Source organism: Myodes glareolus, chromosome 9 (genome assembly GCF_982192425.1).
Source record: "Myodes glareolus chromosome 9, mMyoGla1.1, whole genome shotgun sequence".
NCBI classification, from domain to species: Eukaryota; Metazoa; Chordata; class Mammalia; order Rodentia; family Cricetidae; genus Myodes; species Myodes glareolus.
This window is the reverse complement of record NC_142034.1, coordinates 57604193-57622247: the sequence shown is the minus strand read 5'-3', so window position 1 is coordinate 57622247 and position 18055 is coordinate 57604193. Positions and strand designations below refer to the sequence as shown.

At 38.8% G+C, this 18055-nt stretch overlaps 1 long non-coding RNA gene across 1 annotated transcript; it reads right to left on the bottom strand.

Moving 5' to 3' along the window:
- Nucleotides 1–15924: 15924 nt before the first annotated feature.
- On the bottom strand, nt 15925–16723 carry LOC146892958 (uncharacterized). Its single transcript, XR_015003421.2, has 2 exons — nt 16643–16723; nt 15925–16138 (listed from the first exon to the last, which is right to left on the bottom strand). It is a non-coding gene; the product is annotated as an uncharacterized LOC146892958 (long non-coding RNA).
- Between the last annotated feature and the right edge of the window lie 1332 nt (nt 16724–18055).

The window sequence follows — 18055 nt, the reverse complement described above, 5'->3', positions numbered from 1 at the left end:
CAGGCCAGCAGTTCTCTCTAGGCTACACAGAGAAACACCATCCTGCTATTTAGGACAGCTACGAGCCATCTTGGTTACATGGATAAAGTACAGTCACCATAGCCACAGATTCAGCATCTGGAAAATCAGCCAACCACAGGTTGAAAATACCTGGAGAAAAACTGCATTCACATTGAGTGTGAATAGATCTTTTCCCCCATGATCTCTAAATACAACATAACTATTTTACACAGCAATTGGATTTTATTGTATACCTTGAGTAATCTAAACATGATTTCAAGTATCATCATTTTCATTCAATATCATTTATGCCCCGGCAATGCTTAAGTATGCACAGGCAGCCCGTTTATGGTGATTCTCCAGTTGTTCCTACCCGGGGCAGTCCTAGATGCAGGTGTTATTGTTATACCTAGGATTCAACAGTCTTCTTTGATGCTGTCTATCCAGCATTTTTTGGGCCTTACTCTTCACCTTATCCCGTGCACTCCTCCAAGCAGTCCTATCTTTGGGCATTCATTCTCTTAACATGGCCAAAGTATCTCAAGTGCCATTACCGTGTCCTGTAGTTTACTTCCTTCTGTAGATGGAGATGCTTCTCAATGTCACCATTGCTCAGCCTGTCTCTTTGTGTGACGCCCAGACTCCTCCTGGGACACGCCATCTCGAACACATTCAGCTGCTGTTCTGAGGAGCGTTTCATTGTCCAGGGTTTGGAGTTGTAAAGAAGGCAGCTCAAGTGTCTCATATACTTATAATTTTGTTGTTGTTGTTGTTATGTCCCTTACAGACCAAACCTTCCCTAGTGCCTGGAATGCAGCCCTCGCTAGCTGTCCCTATCCATCTCTTGATGTCTGAAATAGCTCCCTCCCTTGAGCTGAGGTTTTCTCCCAGGTAGGCAAAGTTGACTGTTTGCTTGAGGTTCTGATTCTTATTACAAGTTAAAAACCTTGTGCACCCTTCCCAAGTGTTGTTTCTCTGTCTTCTCGATGTTTACTTTCACACCAAGGTTTTCACTGTCTTCTATCACTCTATTCTCCCTAGCCTGCAGCTCATTTGGTCTTTCAGCAAGTAGTGCTATATTGTCAGCAAAGTGCAAGTTATTGATTGGTTGATTGATTGGTTGAATTTTATTATATGCCTTGAGTAACCTAGACATAATTTCAAGTATACAGGATCATATATGTAGGTTTTGTGAGACTATTACAATATTTTATATAACACTTGAGCATCATAGATTTTGGTATTTGTGGGGAGAACGAGGTGCCAATCGTTGTTGGGGGGAAAAAACTAGATAAATGAATTGAAAAAGTGTAAAAATCTCAAAAGTAAATTGTAAACGATAGTGAACTCACAGAGATTGTCATTGCATAAGACCCATGCAAACGCAAGTGAAACAAAAATCCTTGCATAGCGGGGCATGATCATGAAGGCCTACCCATAGCCGAGGACCTACCAGTAATTGATAGTCACAGGAAAAGAGTTAGTTCAAAGGGTGTGGGCTGTGGTAAGTTCAACAGTCCCAATAACAACAACATACCTAAGTATAGACTCAGCACTAACTGGACTCAATGAGGTTTTTAAAAATCAGGACATAAAGTTGGGTGGGTATAGAATAGAAGATGGACCCAAGAGGAACAGGGGAAGTGGTGACTATGATCAGAATACAAAGTATGAAATTCTCAAAGAATCAACAGAAGTATGTATAATATTAAAAGAGAAGACATGTAGATCCTAATAGAAGAGAAAAGCACAGAGAGAAAGGGAGGCAGACAACATAAGCATGCTTTGTTGTAAATGTGCAAATTGGATTTATGTTTCAATTCTGAGTCTGATAATTAAGGGGATATATTTCAAGAAATTCCCTCTAAAAGGCATTTTCAAAGAAAATTAGTGATAAAAATCAGTAGGACTTAAAGACGGCATGCCTTTCAAAATGCATTTATCACAAGTCCAAAAGCAAAAAAAGTATTAAAAAGATATAAAAGCATAACAAGATAACAGAAGAAAGATCAAACATAATGTTCTTATCAGTAAAGCAAACACATCATGGTTCCTCGAGAAAAGACAGAATTTCAGATTAGGTCAAACCCTAAACCTGCAGGTGTTCTATCTGCAGTGTAAAGACCCAACACAAAAAGATTAAGATAAAAGTAGGTGAAGTGTTCAGAAGAAAATTGTAGAATTATGGAGCTATATTAATAAAACACAACGTATAAATCTGAAGTTAAAGATTCTGTCTGAGTCAAAAGTCTGTTTCTTAACTTATAAGTGATATTAACTGGAAAGTAAAAGATAATCAAGTCACAATTCACAGACCCAGAGAGCCTAAGTAACAAGGAGGGCTCAAGGGGGCAGGGAATGCATGAATCTCCATGGAAAGAGGAAATTGGATAGATATTGAGGGTGAGTGGGGACGGCTGGGGATGGGAACAGGAGGGATCAGGTTGGGGGAGGGTGGAGGGAGAGAGTACTGGGAGAGGCAAATGGAACAGGGGGCAATTCAGGAACAAGGTAGAAACCCAGTGCAATGGAAGCTCCCAGGAGTCTATTAGGGTGAGGTTAGCTAAGACTCCTAGTAAGGCAGGATATGGAGCATGTGCGAGTCATTTTCTACAGCCAGGCGAGACGTCCAGCAGAAGAATTGGGCCACCAACCCAGCCACAAAACCTTCAACTACAATTTCTTTTGCCTGCAAGATGTGCTGGGGTAAAGGTAGCACAGAAATTGTAGGTGTGGTCAACCAACGACTGGGTCAATTCTCAAACTGAACTGTGCCACAAGAGGGAGCCCACCCTTATACTACCTGGAGAAGCAGAGGTCAGATTACCCAGACCTAGGATAGAAATGAACACAACTGGCAATAGATAGATAGATAGATAGATAGATAGATAGATAGATAGATAGATAGATAGATAGATGATAGATAGATATGGAATGATTCCTAGTGATATTCTGCTATACTCATAGACAGGAACTTGGCATATTCACCATCAGAGAGGCTCTGTCCAGCAAATGATGGAAACAGGGGCAGCAACCCGCAGCCCAACATTAGGCAGAACTCGGTAAAGCCTCTGGAAGAAAGGGAGGAAGGACTGTAGGAGCCAGGGGGTCAAGGGCACCACAAAAAAACACACAGAATCAGGGTTCACTGAGACTGAACCAGCAGTCAGGGAGCCTGCCTGGGTCTAATTTAGGCTCTCTACATGTACGTTGTGGTTGTGTAGCTTCGTCCTCTTGTGGGACTCTTAGCAGAGGGAGTTGGGGAGGGTGTCTCTGATACTTTTGCCTGCTTTGCAACTCTTTTTCTCCTACTGGGTTGCCTCATCCAGCCTTAATATGAGAGGAGGTGTCTAGTCTTATTGCAACTTAATATGCCATGCTTGGTTAATATCCCTGGCAGGCCTGACCTTTTCTGAAGAGAAATGGAAGAGGAGTGGATGGGTAAGGGGAATGGAGAGGGACTAGAAGAAGAGGGAGGAGAAACTGAGGTCAGGATGTAATATATGAGAGAATAAATAAATTTATTTATTTAGTCTATTTCTTCAACCCAGGCTATTGCCAAGTCTATAACCTGATAACCCGATAGTAAGGTCCAATAGCTGAAGGCAATACTTACTTTATGTCATCAAACACAGAAAAATCGAGCTGGTGCCTAACTAGAAGCTTCACCCACTATTGACTACCTTTCATGGTGCTGGAAGATATTCTGCACACTACTGTTGGAGAAAACCAATAATTAATATCTACCAGATCCAAGCCCTGTGCTCTACAATAATGAGCTGCCTGCAAGACACACTGGTGCAATAGTGCCACAAATGTTATGGGAGAAACCAGCAGCTTTCTGATTAAATTTTAGCCCCCCCCCTCAGGAGACAGAATTCATGTGACATTGTTAAAGTGACCAAGAACCTAAGACTAGATAGGCGATAGGTCTTTGGGAAACCCAATACTTTCATTCTTCTAAAAGAATGCAGCAATAAAATGACTCCTAATGACATATTGCTAGACCATAAGTCAGTGCCTTGCTCAACCCTTACCAGGTAAACTTCTTTTTGCAGTAGATGAGAATTAGAATAGAGACCCACAATTAGACAAAGAGCAGAACCTGGGAGCCCTTGCTCATAAATCTGAGTCTTTATCAAAGCTCTCCCTTCAAAGATGAAGGATCTACGTGGAGGAGAAGGTAGAAAGGTTGTGAGAATTGTAGGCCATAGATGACGTCAACAGAAAAGTGTCTTTCAGACTCAAGACTGATGCACATGTATACTGACAAAGATTGTGGCAGCAGGCACAGAGTCTGCCCAGGATTCAGCCCAGACAGGGTCACAACCATGAGAGGGGGATATAGACACAGGCTCCCACCCTCAACCAAGAAGCTATCTGCAACTGATACCCATCAGCTAGGTAAATATCAGTTTTCTCCAGTGAAGTTTCATCGGCTATATCAATCACACTTCCTGGAAGACTCCTTTGTCAGGAGTAGGCAGTCAACACAGCACAAATTCAAGGACATTTTCATAGACGTTTTGCTCTATTTTGCTTTATTTGGACACTTTTTGTACCATTGGTCCTTTGTTTGTTTATTCTGATTTCTGTTTTTTTTTGTTTTGTTTTATTTTGTTTTGTTTCTGTTTGTTTTAAAGAGAGTAAAAGAATATAAAGTAGAGTGAGTATAAAGGTAGGGATGATCTGGGAAAAATTGGGGGAGAGGAAAAATGTGACCAAAATATAGTTTATGAAAAATATTCAACAAAAACATGTAAAAGTCTGTTTCTTTTCAATGAATTCTAACATTAAACAAACATATAAAGGTGTAATCTAAAAAAAAAAGAGCTGTATGAAATCTGCTTTTCCCTGTATGTTGTACCCCACCCTCCACATCCTCATTGAAATTCTAACTTCCCAATGTGATAGTTTTTGAAAGTGCAGACTTTAAGAGGTAGTTCAGATGGAGCCTTAAGAACATGTTTCTATAATGTTAACTCCCTTATAGAAAGAAACAAGAGTGCCACTGGTATGGGGGAGTCGTTTTGTCTATGTGTTGCTTTTCTTGGTTAATGAATAAAGGAACTGCTTTGGCCTATACCAAGGCAGAACTTAGCTAGGCAGGGAAAACTAAACTAAATGCTGGAAGAAAGAAGGCAGAGTCAGAGAGAAGCCATGTAGTCGAGCCAGAGATAGATGCCGGAACTTGACCAGGTAAGCCACAGCCTCATGGCGATACACAGATTAAGGGAGATGGGCTTGTTTAGGATGTAAGACCTAGCCGACAAGAAGCTAGAGTGAGTAGGCCAAGCAGTGATTTAAATAATACAGTTTCTGTGTGATTATTTTGGGAGTCTGGGCGGTCAGGAAATAAACAAGTGGCCTCTTACTACATGCCACCCTCCTCTACTGCGTTTGAGGACATGAAAAGTGGGCTTGCGGCAAAGAAGAATAAACACCATCACCAGACACTGAATGTTCTAGAACCCCTTTCTTGGCCTTTCCAACCTTCATTCACAGAAAGAAGAAAAGAAAAGCATTTAACTTAAGGCATTCTGTCAGACAAAGACCTAACACAACCTATTTCCTTGACATTCACCCCATCCAATATCCTGGAGGCAATGTTTCCAACTCTTTTTTATTTTTTTATTTTTTAAATGTATTAAAAACTATCTTTTCTCATTTTACATGCCAAATCCATTTCTACTCCCTCCCTTCCTCTTGCTTCCTTCACTTCTCCCTCCTCTCTCCTACCCCCAATCCACACCTCAGAGAGGATAAGGCTTCCCATGCAGAGTCAACAATATCTAGTACATTGCTTTGAGGAAGGACCAAGGCCCTCCCTACTTATATCTAAACTGAGCAAGGTATCTTTCCAAGAAGAATGGGTTCCAAAAAGGCAGAAGGAGCAGTAGGGATAAATCCTGGTCTCACTGCCAGTGGACCCATAGTCTGCCTCAGCCATACAACTGTTCAGAGGGCCTGGTTTGGTCCTATGCTGGTTCCCTTGATGTTAGGTCGGAGTTGGAAGGTTTCCATTAGCTCAGGCAAGCTGTTTCAGTAAGTATCCCCATCATGGTCTTGGCCTATTTACTCATATTCCCACTATTCCCTCTCTTTGACTGGACTTTGGGAGCTCAACCCAATGCTCCTCTGTGGTTCTCTGCCTCTGCTTCCATCAGTTGCTGGATGAAGGTTCTATGATGACATTTAAGATAGTCATCAATTTCACTACAGGGCAAGGCCAGTTCAGGAACCCTATCCACTATTGTTTAGGGTCTTAGCTGGGGTCATCCTTTTGGATTCCTTGGAATTTCTCTAGTGTTTCTTGCTAGCCCCATAATGGCTCACTCAATCAAGATATCTCTTTCCTTGTTCTCCATCTCTGTCCTTCCCCCATCTCAACCATCCCATTCCTCTCTAGTTCTCTTCCTCCCTCTCCTTCCCCCTTCTCTTCCCTTCCCATCTTCCCTTCTTCTCCCACCCCCATGCTACCAATTTTCTCAGGATATCTTGTCTATTTCCCTTTCCCAGGGGGATCTGTGTATGTTTCTCTTAGGATTCTCCTTCCTACTTAGCTTCTCTGGGATCATGGACTATAGGCTCTTTATCCTTTGCTTTACAGCTAGTATTCACCTATTAGTGGGTACAAATCTTGCTCATCTTTTTGGATCTGGGTTACCTTACTCAGGATACTTTTTTCTAGTTCCATTTGTTTGCATGTAAATTTCAAGATGTCATTGGGTGTTTGTTTTTTTTCCCCCTCTGAGTAGTACTCCATTGTGTAAATGTACCACATTTTCTTTATCCATTCTTTAGTTGAGGGGCATCTAGGTTGTTTCAAGGTTCTGGCTATTACAAATAATACTGTTATGAACATAGTTGAACAAATATCCTTGTAGTATGGTTGATCATCCTTTGGATATATGCCTAAGAGTGGTGTTGCTGTATCTTGTGGTAGGTTGATACCCAATTTTCTGAGAAACCACCATACTGATTTCCAGAGTAGTTGTACAAGTTTACATTCTCTGTAGCAATGAATGAGTTTTTCCCTTACTCCATATCCTCTCCAGCATAAGCTATTATTGATGTTTTTGATCTTAGCCTTTATGACTGGTGTAAGATGGTATCTCAGAATTGATTTGATTTGCTGAACCATCGCTGATGGCTAAGGATGTTGAATATTTCCTTAAGTTCTTTCAGCCATTTCAAATTCTTCTGTAGAGAATTCTCTGTTTATATCTGTATACCATTTTTTAAATTTAATTATTTGATATTTTGATGTCTAATTTTTGAGTTCTTTATATATTTAGAGGATCAGTCCTCTGTGTGATGTGGGGTTGGTAAAGATCTTTTCCCATTCAGTAAGCTGACATTTTATCTTATTGACTGTGTCCTTTGCTTTACAGAAGCTTCTCATTTTCAGGAGATCTCATTCATTTATTGTTGCTCTCAGTGTCTGTGCTACTGGGGTTATATTTAGGAAGTGATCTCCTGTGCCCATACATTGAAGGCTACTTCCCACTTTTTCTTCTGTTAGGTTCAGTGTGGTGGAATTTATATTGAGGTATTTAATCCACTTGGACTAGAGTTTTGTGCATAAATATAGGTATGGATCTATTTGCATTCTTCTATAAGCTGATATCCAGTTATGCCAGCACCATTAAAGATGCTTTCTTTTTTCCATTGTATAATTTTAGCTTCTTTCTCAAAAATCAGGTATTCATGTAACATGAAAGGGCCTGCTTGTTGGGGTTTCTGTCCTGCCTGGTACCCCACAGCCATCAAGCCCGAAAGAAAATCACACAGAAGTCTCCATAAGTTATAAGCTGAATGGCCCATTAGCTCAGGCTTCTTATTATCTCTTATGACATATATTAACCCATTATTCTGATCTATTTTAGACACGTGGCTCAGTACCCTTTTCGCTGGCAGGTCATATCCTGCTTCCCTGGTGTTCTGTGCAGGACTGTGGAGAGAGCTTCCTGCTTCCCAGAATACTCCTGTTCTCATAGCCCCGCCTCTACTTCCTGTCTGGTTGACCTGCCTATACTTCCTGCCTGGCCAATCAGCGTTTATTTAAAATATGATTGACAGAATACAGACAATTCTCCCGTACCATATTCATAGGTATGTAAATTAATATCTGGGTCTTTGATTTGATTCTATTGATGAACCCATTTGTTTTTATGCCAATACCAAACTGTTTTTATTACTGTAGCTCTATAATAAAACTTGATGTCAGGGATGTTGATGCCTCCAGAAGTTTCTTTATTATATGGGATTTTTTTTTTTGCTATCCTGGGTTTTTTGTTTTTCCATATGAAATTCAGTGTTTCTCTTTTGAGATCTGTGCAGAATTGTGATGGGATTTAGATGGGGATTGCACTGAATCTGTAAATTGCTTTTGGTAGGACTGCCATTTTTTAATGTTGATCTTACATATCCAAAAACATGGGAGATCTTTCTATTTTCTAATATCTTCTTCAATTTCTTTCTTCAAACACTTAAAGTTCTTATCAAATAGGTCTTTTGATGACAGAAGATACAAAATAATTCCACACTAGTTCAGAACTACATATAAAAAAGGGTTGTTTATTTAGGGGAGACTTACAGATCACTTTCCTAGATCACAATTCTCTGCATGAATAGGGAACAAGAACAGAGCCTAGCAGCCAGAAGTAGGAACCAGAAGCAAGAGACTGAGCACATGTTTTACAACTATATTTATAGTATAAGAGATCATGGCCATGTGGGCTGGTATCTTAAAGGCTATTGGATGAGGGAGCTCCCATAGCACCTCCCCCTTTTGTCTAAATAAGAGAGTTCCAAATCCAATACAAAACTATATATAAGATTAGAATTACAACCAGCATAAACAATATTAAGTAAGGAACATATCCTAATGTTATAACAAACATTCTATCCTAAGGAGTCTGAGGCTAGATCATAAAAGACACTAACTACAACTATATAATCTTCAACTCCATCGAAGGCCTAAGAAGAGAGATAAATATTACTTGAGTAGGCATGAAGTACATTCAAACAGCTTCTAAAATGTGCAGTAGATGATAGAGACAACTGGCTGCCTGATCAATCACCCAAAGTCTCATTTGCAATATTGAAGAAACCAACTTTGGCTAAGGCCTAGAGTAAGTGAGAGACCATTTTCAGAGGCAGAAAAATTTTCAAAACTGGCTCACCCTGTCTTGCCAAGATCTGACTGTATTTTTTCCTTGTCTTCTGCTTGTCCATTCTGAACATTGTACACTTTGTCAGTGGTTGGGGCATGGGCAGTTTTTTGCCGAGAGGCCAATTGTGCCAAGAAGAAAACAAACTCCAAGTGGAGTATCTTTGGTGCTCAACACATGGGAACAGATGGGTGCTGCCAGGAGCAATCGTGTCTCATGTCAACAGAATCCTAAGTTATTTTGATGTCATGTTCTACAGATCTTTGAAGTGGTTGAAGGTTACCTGTCTGTGCAAAATACAATCTCTATGTAGCTAAAGAACCTAATTAGTCTGACTAAAAGTATGACAAACATGAATGGCTATTGACCTATAATACCTAATACCCATATAACTTAAAGATTAAGACTTCATATCAGAATATTAAACAATCTTTAAACAACTGTGCAGTAAAGGAGGACAATGACCTCAAAATGTAATCAAAGTATAAATATCTGATCAGAGGCAGAAATATATAATGCAATAATAAATATATCCTAAAATTGTATCAATATACAAAATGTCTTAAACAGAGGTAGAAACATGCATGCATACAATCTGACAAAATAACTTTGCATAGGTATACAAATATTGTAAACAGAAATAGGCACATATTCAATATAACAAATATCATTTGAACTTGTATTAATATATAAAAAACTATACCAATGTAAAATTTCCATAAATACTACCTCACAAGTATTAACTTTATTACTCTCTATTATTACTAGTGTAAGTTCACACTAATCTACCTATTACCCCACTCAATTTTCTGTTTCTTTGTTGAGATCTCCAAGCCTACATAATTTCCACCCCAACTCCTAACCCTATACGAGTAATAATCAACCCCCAAATAGTGTTCCTAACCTGAGTACAAACTTTTTTAGGAGAGGGGATGTCATCATCTTCTAGAGTTGCTTCCAGATGTCATGGGGGCGATGTTTTTTCTATGGGATCCTGTAAAACTAAAATGATGGTTAAGTTTCAAGATTGCTGTTTTGTATACTTGCAAATGATCTCTGAGTAGTCGATAGGGTCTTTTTGTTTGTTTTGTTTGTTTGTTTGTTTTTTGAAGTTTTTATTTGGAGTTCTGACCAGAACATTGCAAGAAGGTGCACCATTTCTGCAACTGGTACCCAAAAACCAGTCTCATAGTAGCACTATTGGCATCATGATGTCATATCAACCAGGTGGAGTCATTGTTGTGGAGCCTCATCTTATTCCTAGAAGATTCAGAGATTACTGCAGGAAAATCTACTGTTCATTGTTGAAAATATAAACATCATTCATATAGACATATATTCAATAAAAGATATGATATAGACAAAATGGGCATGGAAAAAAGTAAGATATTTCCTTAAAATCTATCTTCTTTCTATCCTATACCAGATGGCTCCTGACATGAGGCAGAAATTCTGAATTTTTCTTTTAACAACATGTTTGGATTCAAAGAAGGATTGCCATTGTCCAACTCCAAAGCCAGCTCTTATTTTTAGGTAGAGATATATACATGTTCAGACAATCAAATTTTACCATACAGATAATACAGCAACATAAGTCAGATTCCTCTTTGCTTGCTGATTCATTCTAGATAGCTATATTTTCATCTTTATGAAAATATAGATGTCCAAGGTCTTGGCATCTAGATGTCCAAGGTCTCTCAGCTTTTTGAAGATGAATATTTTCCTTCTGCAAAGGCAAGAACAGAACCATGTCCCAACCCTTAAGCGGTTTTATTACCACCTATATGATTGTCACCTCTGTGGGTGAGTTGTCATTTCTCTTACTCAAGAGGTTTCTCTTTTTCAAACTGAATCTTTATTAATTTTGATGGTATCCATAATTTTTATTCTCCAAGGAAACAAGAACAAAACCCCTTCCCCAATGTAGCACATCACCTGGTTTCCATTGTCAGGTCAGCACATCCTTGAAATACACTGACTGATTTTATTCAGAAGTTTTTTCTATTATCCAATGTCTCTCTGCTGCTATTGTTTCTTTCTCATTAACATTAAGAAAATTAAAGATTAATGAAGCATTATGCAATCTATTTCTGGGGGTATTTTCCTATCCCTTTCTGTTTGTTTAGCATATTCTTTATAGTTCAATTGAATCTTTCATTAACTACCTGACCTGTCTGATTCTTTGGTATATCTGTAATTTGCTTTATATTATAATAAACAAAAAACTGTTTCATTTTCTTGAACACATATGCTGGACCATTGTCTGTCTTTATTTATGCAGGTATACCCATGATGGCCATAACTTCTAATAAACGTGTGATAACCGAATCAGCCTTTTCTGAGATCAAGGCAGTTGCCCATTAAAAACCTGAATAAGTGTCAATGGTGTGGTGTACATATTTTAATTTTCCAAATTCTGTAAAGTGAAACACATCCACCTGCCAGATCTCATTTCTTTGAGTACCCTTTGGGTTACTCCCTGCAGGTAGCGGTGTTTGGTTATAGAAAGAATAAGCAGCATGTCTCTTTATAATCTCCTTAGCTTATTGCCATGTAATAGAAAACCTTTGCTAGATCATGCTATCTTTAAACCTTTGCTATTGACCATGATGTCTCTTATGAAATTCTGAGGCCTTCAGCATACTTCCAATCAATAATTGATCAATTTCTGCATTTCCTTTTGCTAGAGGACCTGGCAGATCCATATGGGATTGGATGTGTGTTATGTTTATGGGACAAAGCTTATTCCTGATTATATCTTGAACCTATGTGAATAATGAAGTCAATTCTGTATCATCTGGTATAAATTTGATAGTTTCAATACGCAAGACAACTCTTTCTGAATATTTAGAATCAGTAACTATATCAAGAGGGTCTTTAAAATTCCTTAGTACCATAAGAATAGCATATAATTCTGCATTTTGGACAAAATTATAAGGGCTTTGTTCTACCTTACTTAATTCTTTTGATTTTTAACCTGCCTTCCCTAATTTATTAGCATCAGTATAAAAAGTACAGACTCCAGTTATTGGTGCATCATCTACAATTTGGGGTAGTAGTTCTCTTTATAAGGTTAATTCTATCACTTTTGGGATAATTAATATCTATTTCTCCCAAGAAACTAGCATAAGCTCTTTACCATGTTTCATCATCTTCCCATAATGTTTTAATTTCATCAGCAGTAAGAGGCACTATAATCTTTCCTGAGTCTATTCCTGCTAGTTGACAAAGTCTCAACTTTCCTTTTATAATTAATTCAGAGACTTTTTCCACATAAGTTTTTAATTTTTTACTTGGTTTATATGGTAAAAAGATCCATTCTAAGATAATATCTTCCCTTTGTATTAAAATTCTTGTAGGGAAAATTCTAGAAGGCACTGTGACTAGAATACAATTAAGATTTTGATTCACTCTATCTACATATGCCTCTTGTAATTTCTCTTCAATGAAGATCAATTCTTTTTCTGCTTCAGCTGTTCATTCTCTGGGACTATTTAAATCTTTGTCACCATCTAAGGTTTGGTTTAAATGAACTAGTAGGTCAGATGTTATTCCAACAGCTGGTCACAAACTGGAAATGGCTCCTAACAATCTTTGAAAGTCATTTCGAGTCCACAATCGGTCTCTCCTAATTTGTGCCATTTGTGTTTTACTTTTCTATAAACCTATTTTGTAACCTAGGTAATTGACAGAATCTCCTCCTTGTATTTTTGCAGGAGCAATTTTTAATCTTTAATTAGGTAAAACTTTCTTAATTTCTTCATTCTTTCTAAGGTATCTGCATTTGAGTCAGATAATAAAATGTCATCCATATAATGGTAAATCAGAGACTTAGGAAATTGCTTGCATATTATTTCCAATGGCTGATTTACAAAGTATTGGCACAGGGTGGGACTATTGAGCATTCCCTGTCATCTACTCCTCCTGGGTGAATCTTCTTCTTTTTGTTCTAGAGCTTTCAGGTGTGCTGTTAAGTCACCAGTGTGAGATTTCTCCACTTTCTTTATGTAGGCACTTAGTGCTATGAACTTTCCTCTTAGCACTGCTTTCATAGTGTCACATAGGCTTGGGTATGTTGTGCCTTCATTTTTGTTGAATTTTAGGAAGTATTTAATTTCTTTATTTCTTTCTTGGCCCAGGGGTCATTCAATAGTTCACTGTTAAATTTCTATGACTTTGTAGGCTTTCTGAGAGTAGTGTTGTTGCTAAATTCTAATTTTAAACCCTAGTGATTTGATAAGATACAGGGATTATTCCAATTTTTTTTTTTAATCTCTGAGGTTTGCTTTGTTAACAAGAATGTGCTCAGTTTTAGATAAGGCTCTATGAGGTGCTGAGAAGAAAGTATACTTTTTTGTGTTTGGGTGAATGTTCTATAGATGTCTGTTAAGTCTATTTGACTCATGACATCTGCTAGGTCTCTTATTTCTGTTAAGTTTCTGTCTGGTTGACCTGTCCATTGTGGAGAGTGGGGTGTTGAAGTCTCCTACTATTAGTGTGTAGTTCAATGTAAATTTAAGCTTCAGTAATGTTTCTTTTACATATGTGGGTGCTCTCTTTATTTGAGCCATAAAGTTCAGGATTGAGACTTCATCTTGAATTTTTCCTGTGATGTGTATGAAGTGTCCTTCTAAATCTCTTCTGATTGATTTTAGTTTGAAGTATATTTTGTTAGATATTAGGATAGCTACACCCGCTTGTTTCTTGGGCCCATTTGATTGGAAAATCTTTTTCCATCCCTTGACTCTGAGGTATTATCTATTTTCAAGGTTGAGGTATGTTTCTTGTATACAGCAGAAGGATGCATTCTGCTCTCATATCCATTATGTTAGCCTGTGTCTTTTACCTTCATAGACATATACTTCTTTAGGTTTGAAATGCTTCTTCTATGATTTTGCCGAATATATTTTCTGTGCATTTGAGTTTGAGTTCTTCTCCTTCTTCTATTCTTATTATTCTTAGGTTTGGTCTTTCCATGGTGTCCCAGATTTCTTGGATGTTTTGTCTTAAGCATTTGTTGAATTTATCATTTTCTTTGACAAATAAATATAGTTCCTCTATAGTATCTTCAACATTTGAGATTCTCTCTTCCATCTTTTGTATTCTGTTGGTTATGCTTGCATTGGTAGTTCCTGTTCATTTCCCTAGATTTTCCATTTCCAGAAAATCCTCAGTTTGTGTTTTCTTTATTGCCTTTATTTTAGTTTTCAAGTCTTGAATTGTTTCTTTCACCTGTTTGATTGCTTTTTCTTGATTTTCTTTAAGAGATTTATTGATATCTTCAATTTTTGTGTATTTTTCTCCATTTCTTTAAGGGGATTTTTCATTTCATTCTTGAGATTTTTTATTATTTCATAAAGTTATATTTAAGATCATTTTCTTCTGCTTCTTCTGGGTTAGGATAATCAAGTCTTCCTGTTGTATGGCCACTGGGTTGTGGCATTACCATGTTACTCTTTAAGTTGGAGAATAAATTTTTGCATTGGTGCATACCCATCTCTTCTTTCAGTTTGTGCCAGCAGTGTCTTTTCCTCTTGATCCAATTCTTGCAGTTGCAGTCTGTGTCTTAGTGAGCTGTTCTTAGTCTACTCTGTGCAGTCTCTGCTTGTGTCTCAGGGAACCACTGAGGTCTCTCTTATCCCAATCTCTTGGTTTGCTCTGTGCAGTTGCAGCCTGTGCTTCAGAGTTTCTCTGAGGTAGCAATGGATGGGTGAGTTTGGGGGCAAAGTGGGCCTTGTATCTTACAGGATCCTATTGATGGGAGTGGGGTGTTGGGCAGCCTAGCTGCAGGAAATGCATTTCTAATTCTTATCTGTTTACTTTTAATGTAATTTAATTTTATGTATATGTATATGAATAGTTTGCCTGAATGTATGTCTTTGCATCATGTGCACACCTAATGCCCATGAAAGAGAGTATCAGACACCCTGTGACAGGAGTGACAGATAGTTATGAGCCACTATGTGGTTGCTGGGAAATCAAATCAAGATTCTCTGGAGGAGCAGTCAGTTATATTAATCACTGACCCATCTCGCCAGCCTCTTAGTTCTGTTATGTTTAAAGCTTTGCACATGAACTGGCAACTGGATTTGCAAAACTGGATTTACACTATGTGGTCAAGGCTTATTGTCTGTTGTTTATTTGTTGTGTTTTAAAATTACATTGTGTGTGTGTGTGTGTGTGTGTGTGTGTGTGTGTGTGTGTGTGAAAGCAACTTGAGGGAGTCAGTTATCTAGTTCCATCATGTTGGCCCCAGGGATGGAACTCAGATCCTGAGGCTTGGCACCAAGTGATTTTACCCGATGAGCCATCTCACTGGTGCCGTTCATCTCATTCCATACCCTTTTTATACCGCTCTCATTGGCTATTCATTATATCCCAGTTGGAGTTATGTGTGCATCCCATGTTGTCATCATTAAGGATATCAGTGACTCAAACCACAGAGCAGTGTAAGGTCAAGTAGGCTCATCTTGATTTTTCTTTTCCCCCTGTTCTGGCCTTCTTGTGAACATATGTTAGGGGTTGCATACATCTGACACTGTATTCCTACGTCTTTAAGAGTCAAAAAGGCAGAAGAGGTGTAATAAGGAAAAAATAAAACACAAATTTTCCCAGAAGCCTTCAGTGTGAGTCTCATTAGTAGACACCGTGTCATAGGGTCACCCCTAACTAGCAGGCAATATAGCAGCACATTAAGGTTTTAATAATAATAAAGAAGAAAGAAATGTAGAAACTGGGGAAACTAATCCATAGTGCCTATTGCTGGTACTTTATTGTTCATAATAGTGTGGACAGCGGCCACAGAACACATCAGGAACAGTTCCTTCTGTGCACACCTTTGTTATACTCAGTGCCCACCTTGTTGCTTCGTGCTTGCTTCAAGTTGTTTGATTCTTTCTTGAGCTGGTGGGTAACTTTGTCCACAAATAGCAACAGCTGCATGAGATCTCTCAATGTAAGACCTGTGTGTGAAAATATGTCAAACATTCTATTATTACCAACCCTTTTCAGGAGGAGCATAAAACCCACGCTCCCTGGGGCTGCTGCAGGCAGGGCCTTAGCATCGCTATTCAGCCTGTCTCTCTCTCTGTCTCCTTCTGTGTGGGGGTGCACACACACACACACACACACACACACGTGCGCGTGCATGCACATTCGTATATGCATATGCATGTAACCACTCAAGTTAGTTTCGAGCATATCCCATAGGTTTTGTTTAGGTTTTGGTTTTTTTTGTTTTTTTGTTTTGTTTTTTTTTTTTTTTTTGCTTAGAGAGAATTAAAAAGGTATTTGGAAGCTTTCTTTCCCAGCATTGGCCTAGTACCTTTTATTTCCTCTCCTTCCCAATTCTAGTCTTACATTATTGGCAACCTGCCTCCCACCACGCAGCGTGTTATTTCAGCATCTGTATTGGTAGAAGTTCTGCTGAAAACAAGATCCACCAGGATATGTAAACAGATACACACCAAAGTGAAGATTTACAGGAGAACCTGCTTGCTGACCAAGAAGCCCCTGGGTGGTCTGGGAGCTGGAGATCCACTGGTATCTGAGGACAGGAAAAGATGGACATCTCAACCCAAAGAAAAGACCTCCAGTCCCCAATGTTTTCATTCTGGTGGGTCTCAGCAAATTGAAGGATGGCCCCCACTGGTGGAAGGGCTTCCCTTGTTAGTATTGATTAGCAATGACTGGCTCACAGTTTCAGAGAATTCAGAACATGGTTGTTGCCTCTTCTGCTTTCAGGTCTGTGGCAAGGCACCACATGACAGCAGGGAGCGCGTGGGCGAGGCTGTTCTCCTTGTGTCCAGGATGTAAGCAAAGCCCAGGAGAGGAAAGACAGTCTGATAACCATCCATTAAGCACATCCACCATTGATTCAAAGGATCTTCAGCCCACTTCTTAGAGGGCCTCTCTCTTTCTAGTAGCACCAAGCTGGGACTGAACCTTTAACACATAGGTTAGAAACAAAGTTGCACTGTCAAAGTTGGACATCATGTAGACCAGAAAAATGGATACATAAAGTGACCCACTTCAAGATCCGACCTCCAGGACCACAGCCTTACTAGTATGTGTATTGATGTATACATCTTACCAATTTGCTGGGCACTGGGTTTATAGCTCAACTGGAACCTTGTATCATTCAGTTAAGTTGAATTTATACATCTCTGTGTTCTCCTACACTCTCTTAATTTGAGTTTTCTCTAACAAAGATGAACTTAACAGATGGAGTCTACCCTCATCCATTTCTTTATTATTTTGTTATAATTTCTCAAAGATTTTCCAACTCTGTTGCACTTAAAATTGTGGTAATTTAGTTTTTAATTTTCAAATCTGTTTCCTGTTCCCTTTCAGTTCCCCATCTTACAAACAACATCTTATGTTTGCTTCCCCGATGAACTATGTTTTATTATCTCTGAAGATATTATCTTTTTCTTTAAAGTTTATCTTGCCCTCTGCATTTTGCCTGTTTTTCCTTTGCTTATATTATTCAGATAGGGAGCAAGCTGGGGAAGAATGGCTTCATTTTGGCTTACATATCCTAAGTTACAGTCCACAGACGGAATCCAAGATAGGAACTCAAACAAGGCAGAAACTTGGAGGCAGGAGCTGATTCAGAGGTCATGGAGGGGTGCTACTTACTGGCCTGATCCTCATGGCTTGCTCAGCATGTTTTCTTATAGAACTCAGGACTATCAGCTCAGAGTGGTACCAGGTACAATGGACTGGACCATCCCACATTAACCACCAACTAGGAAAATGCTCTATAGGCTTGCCTAAAACCCAGTCTTATGGAGGTCTTTTCTCAGTTTTGGTTCCCTCCTCTCAGATGACTATAGTTTATATCAAATTGACATAAAGCTAGCCAGCACAGGTTTTTT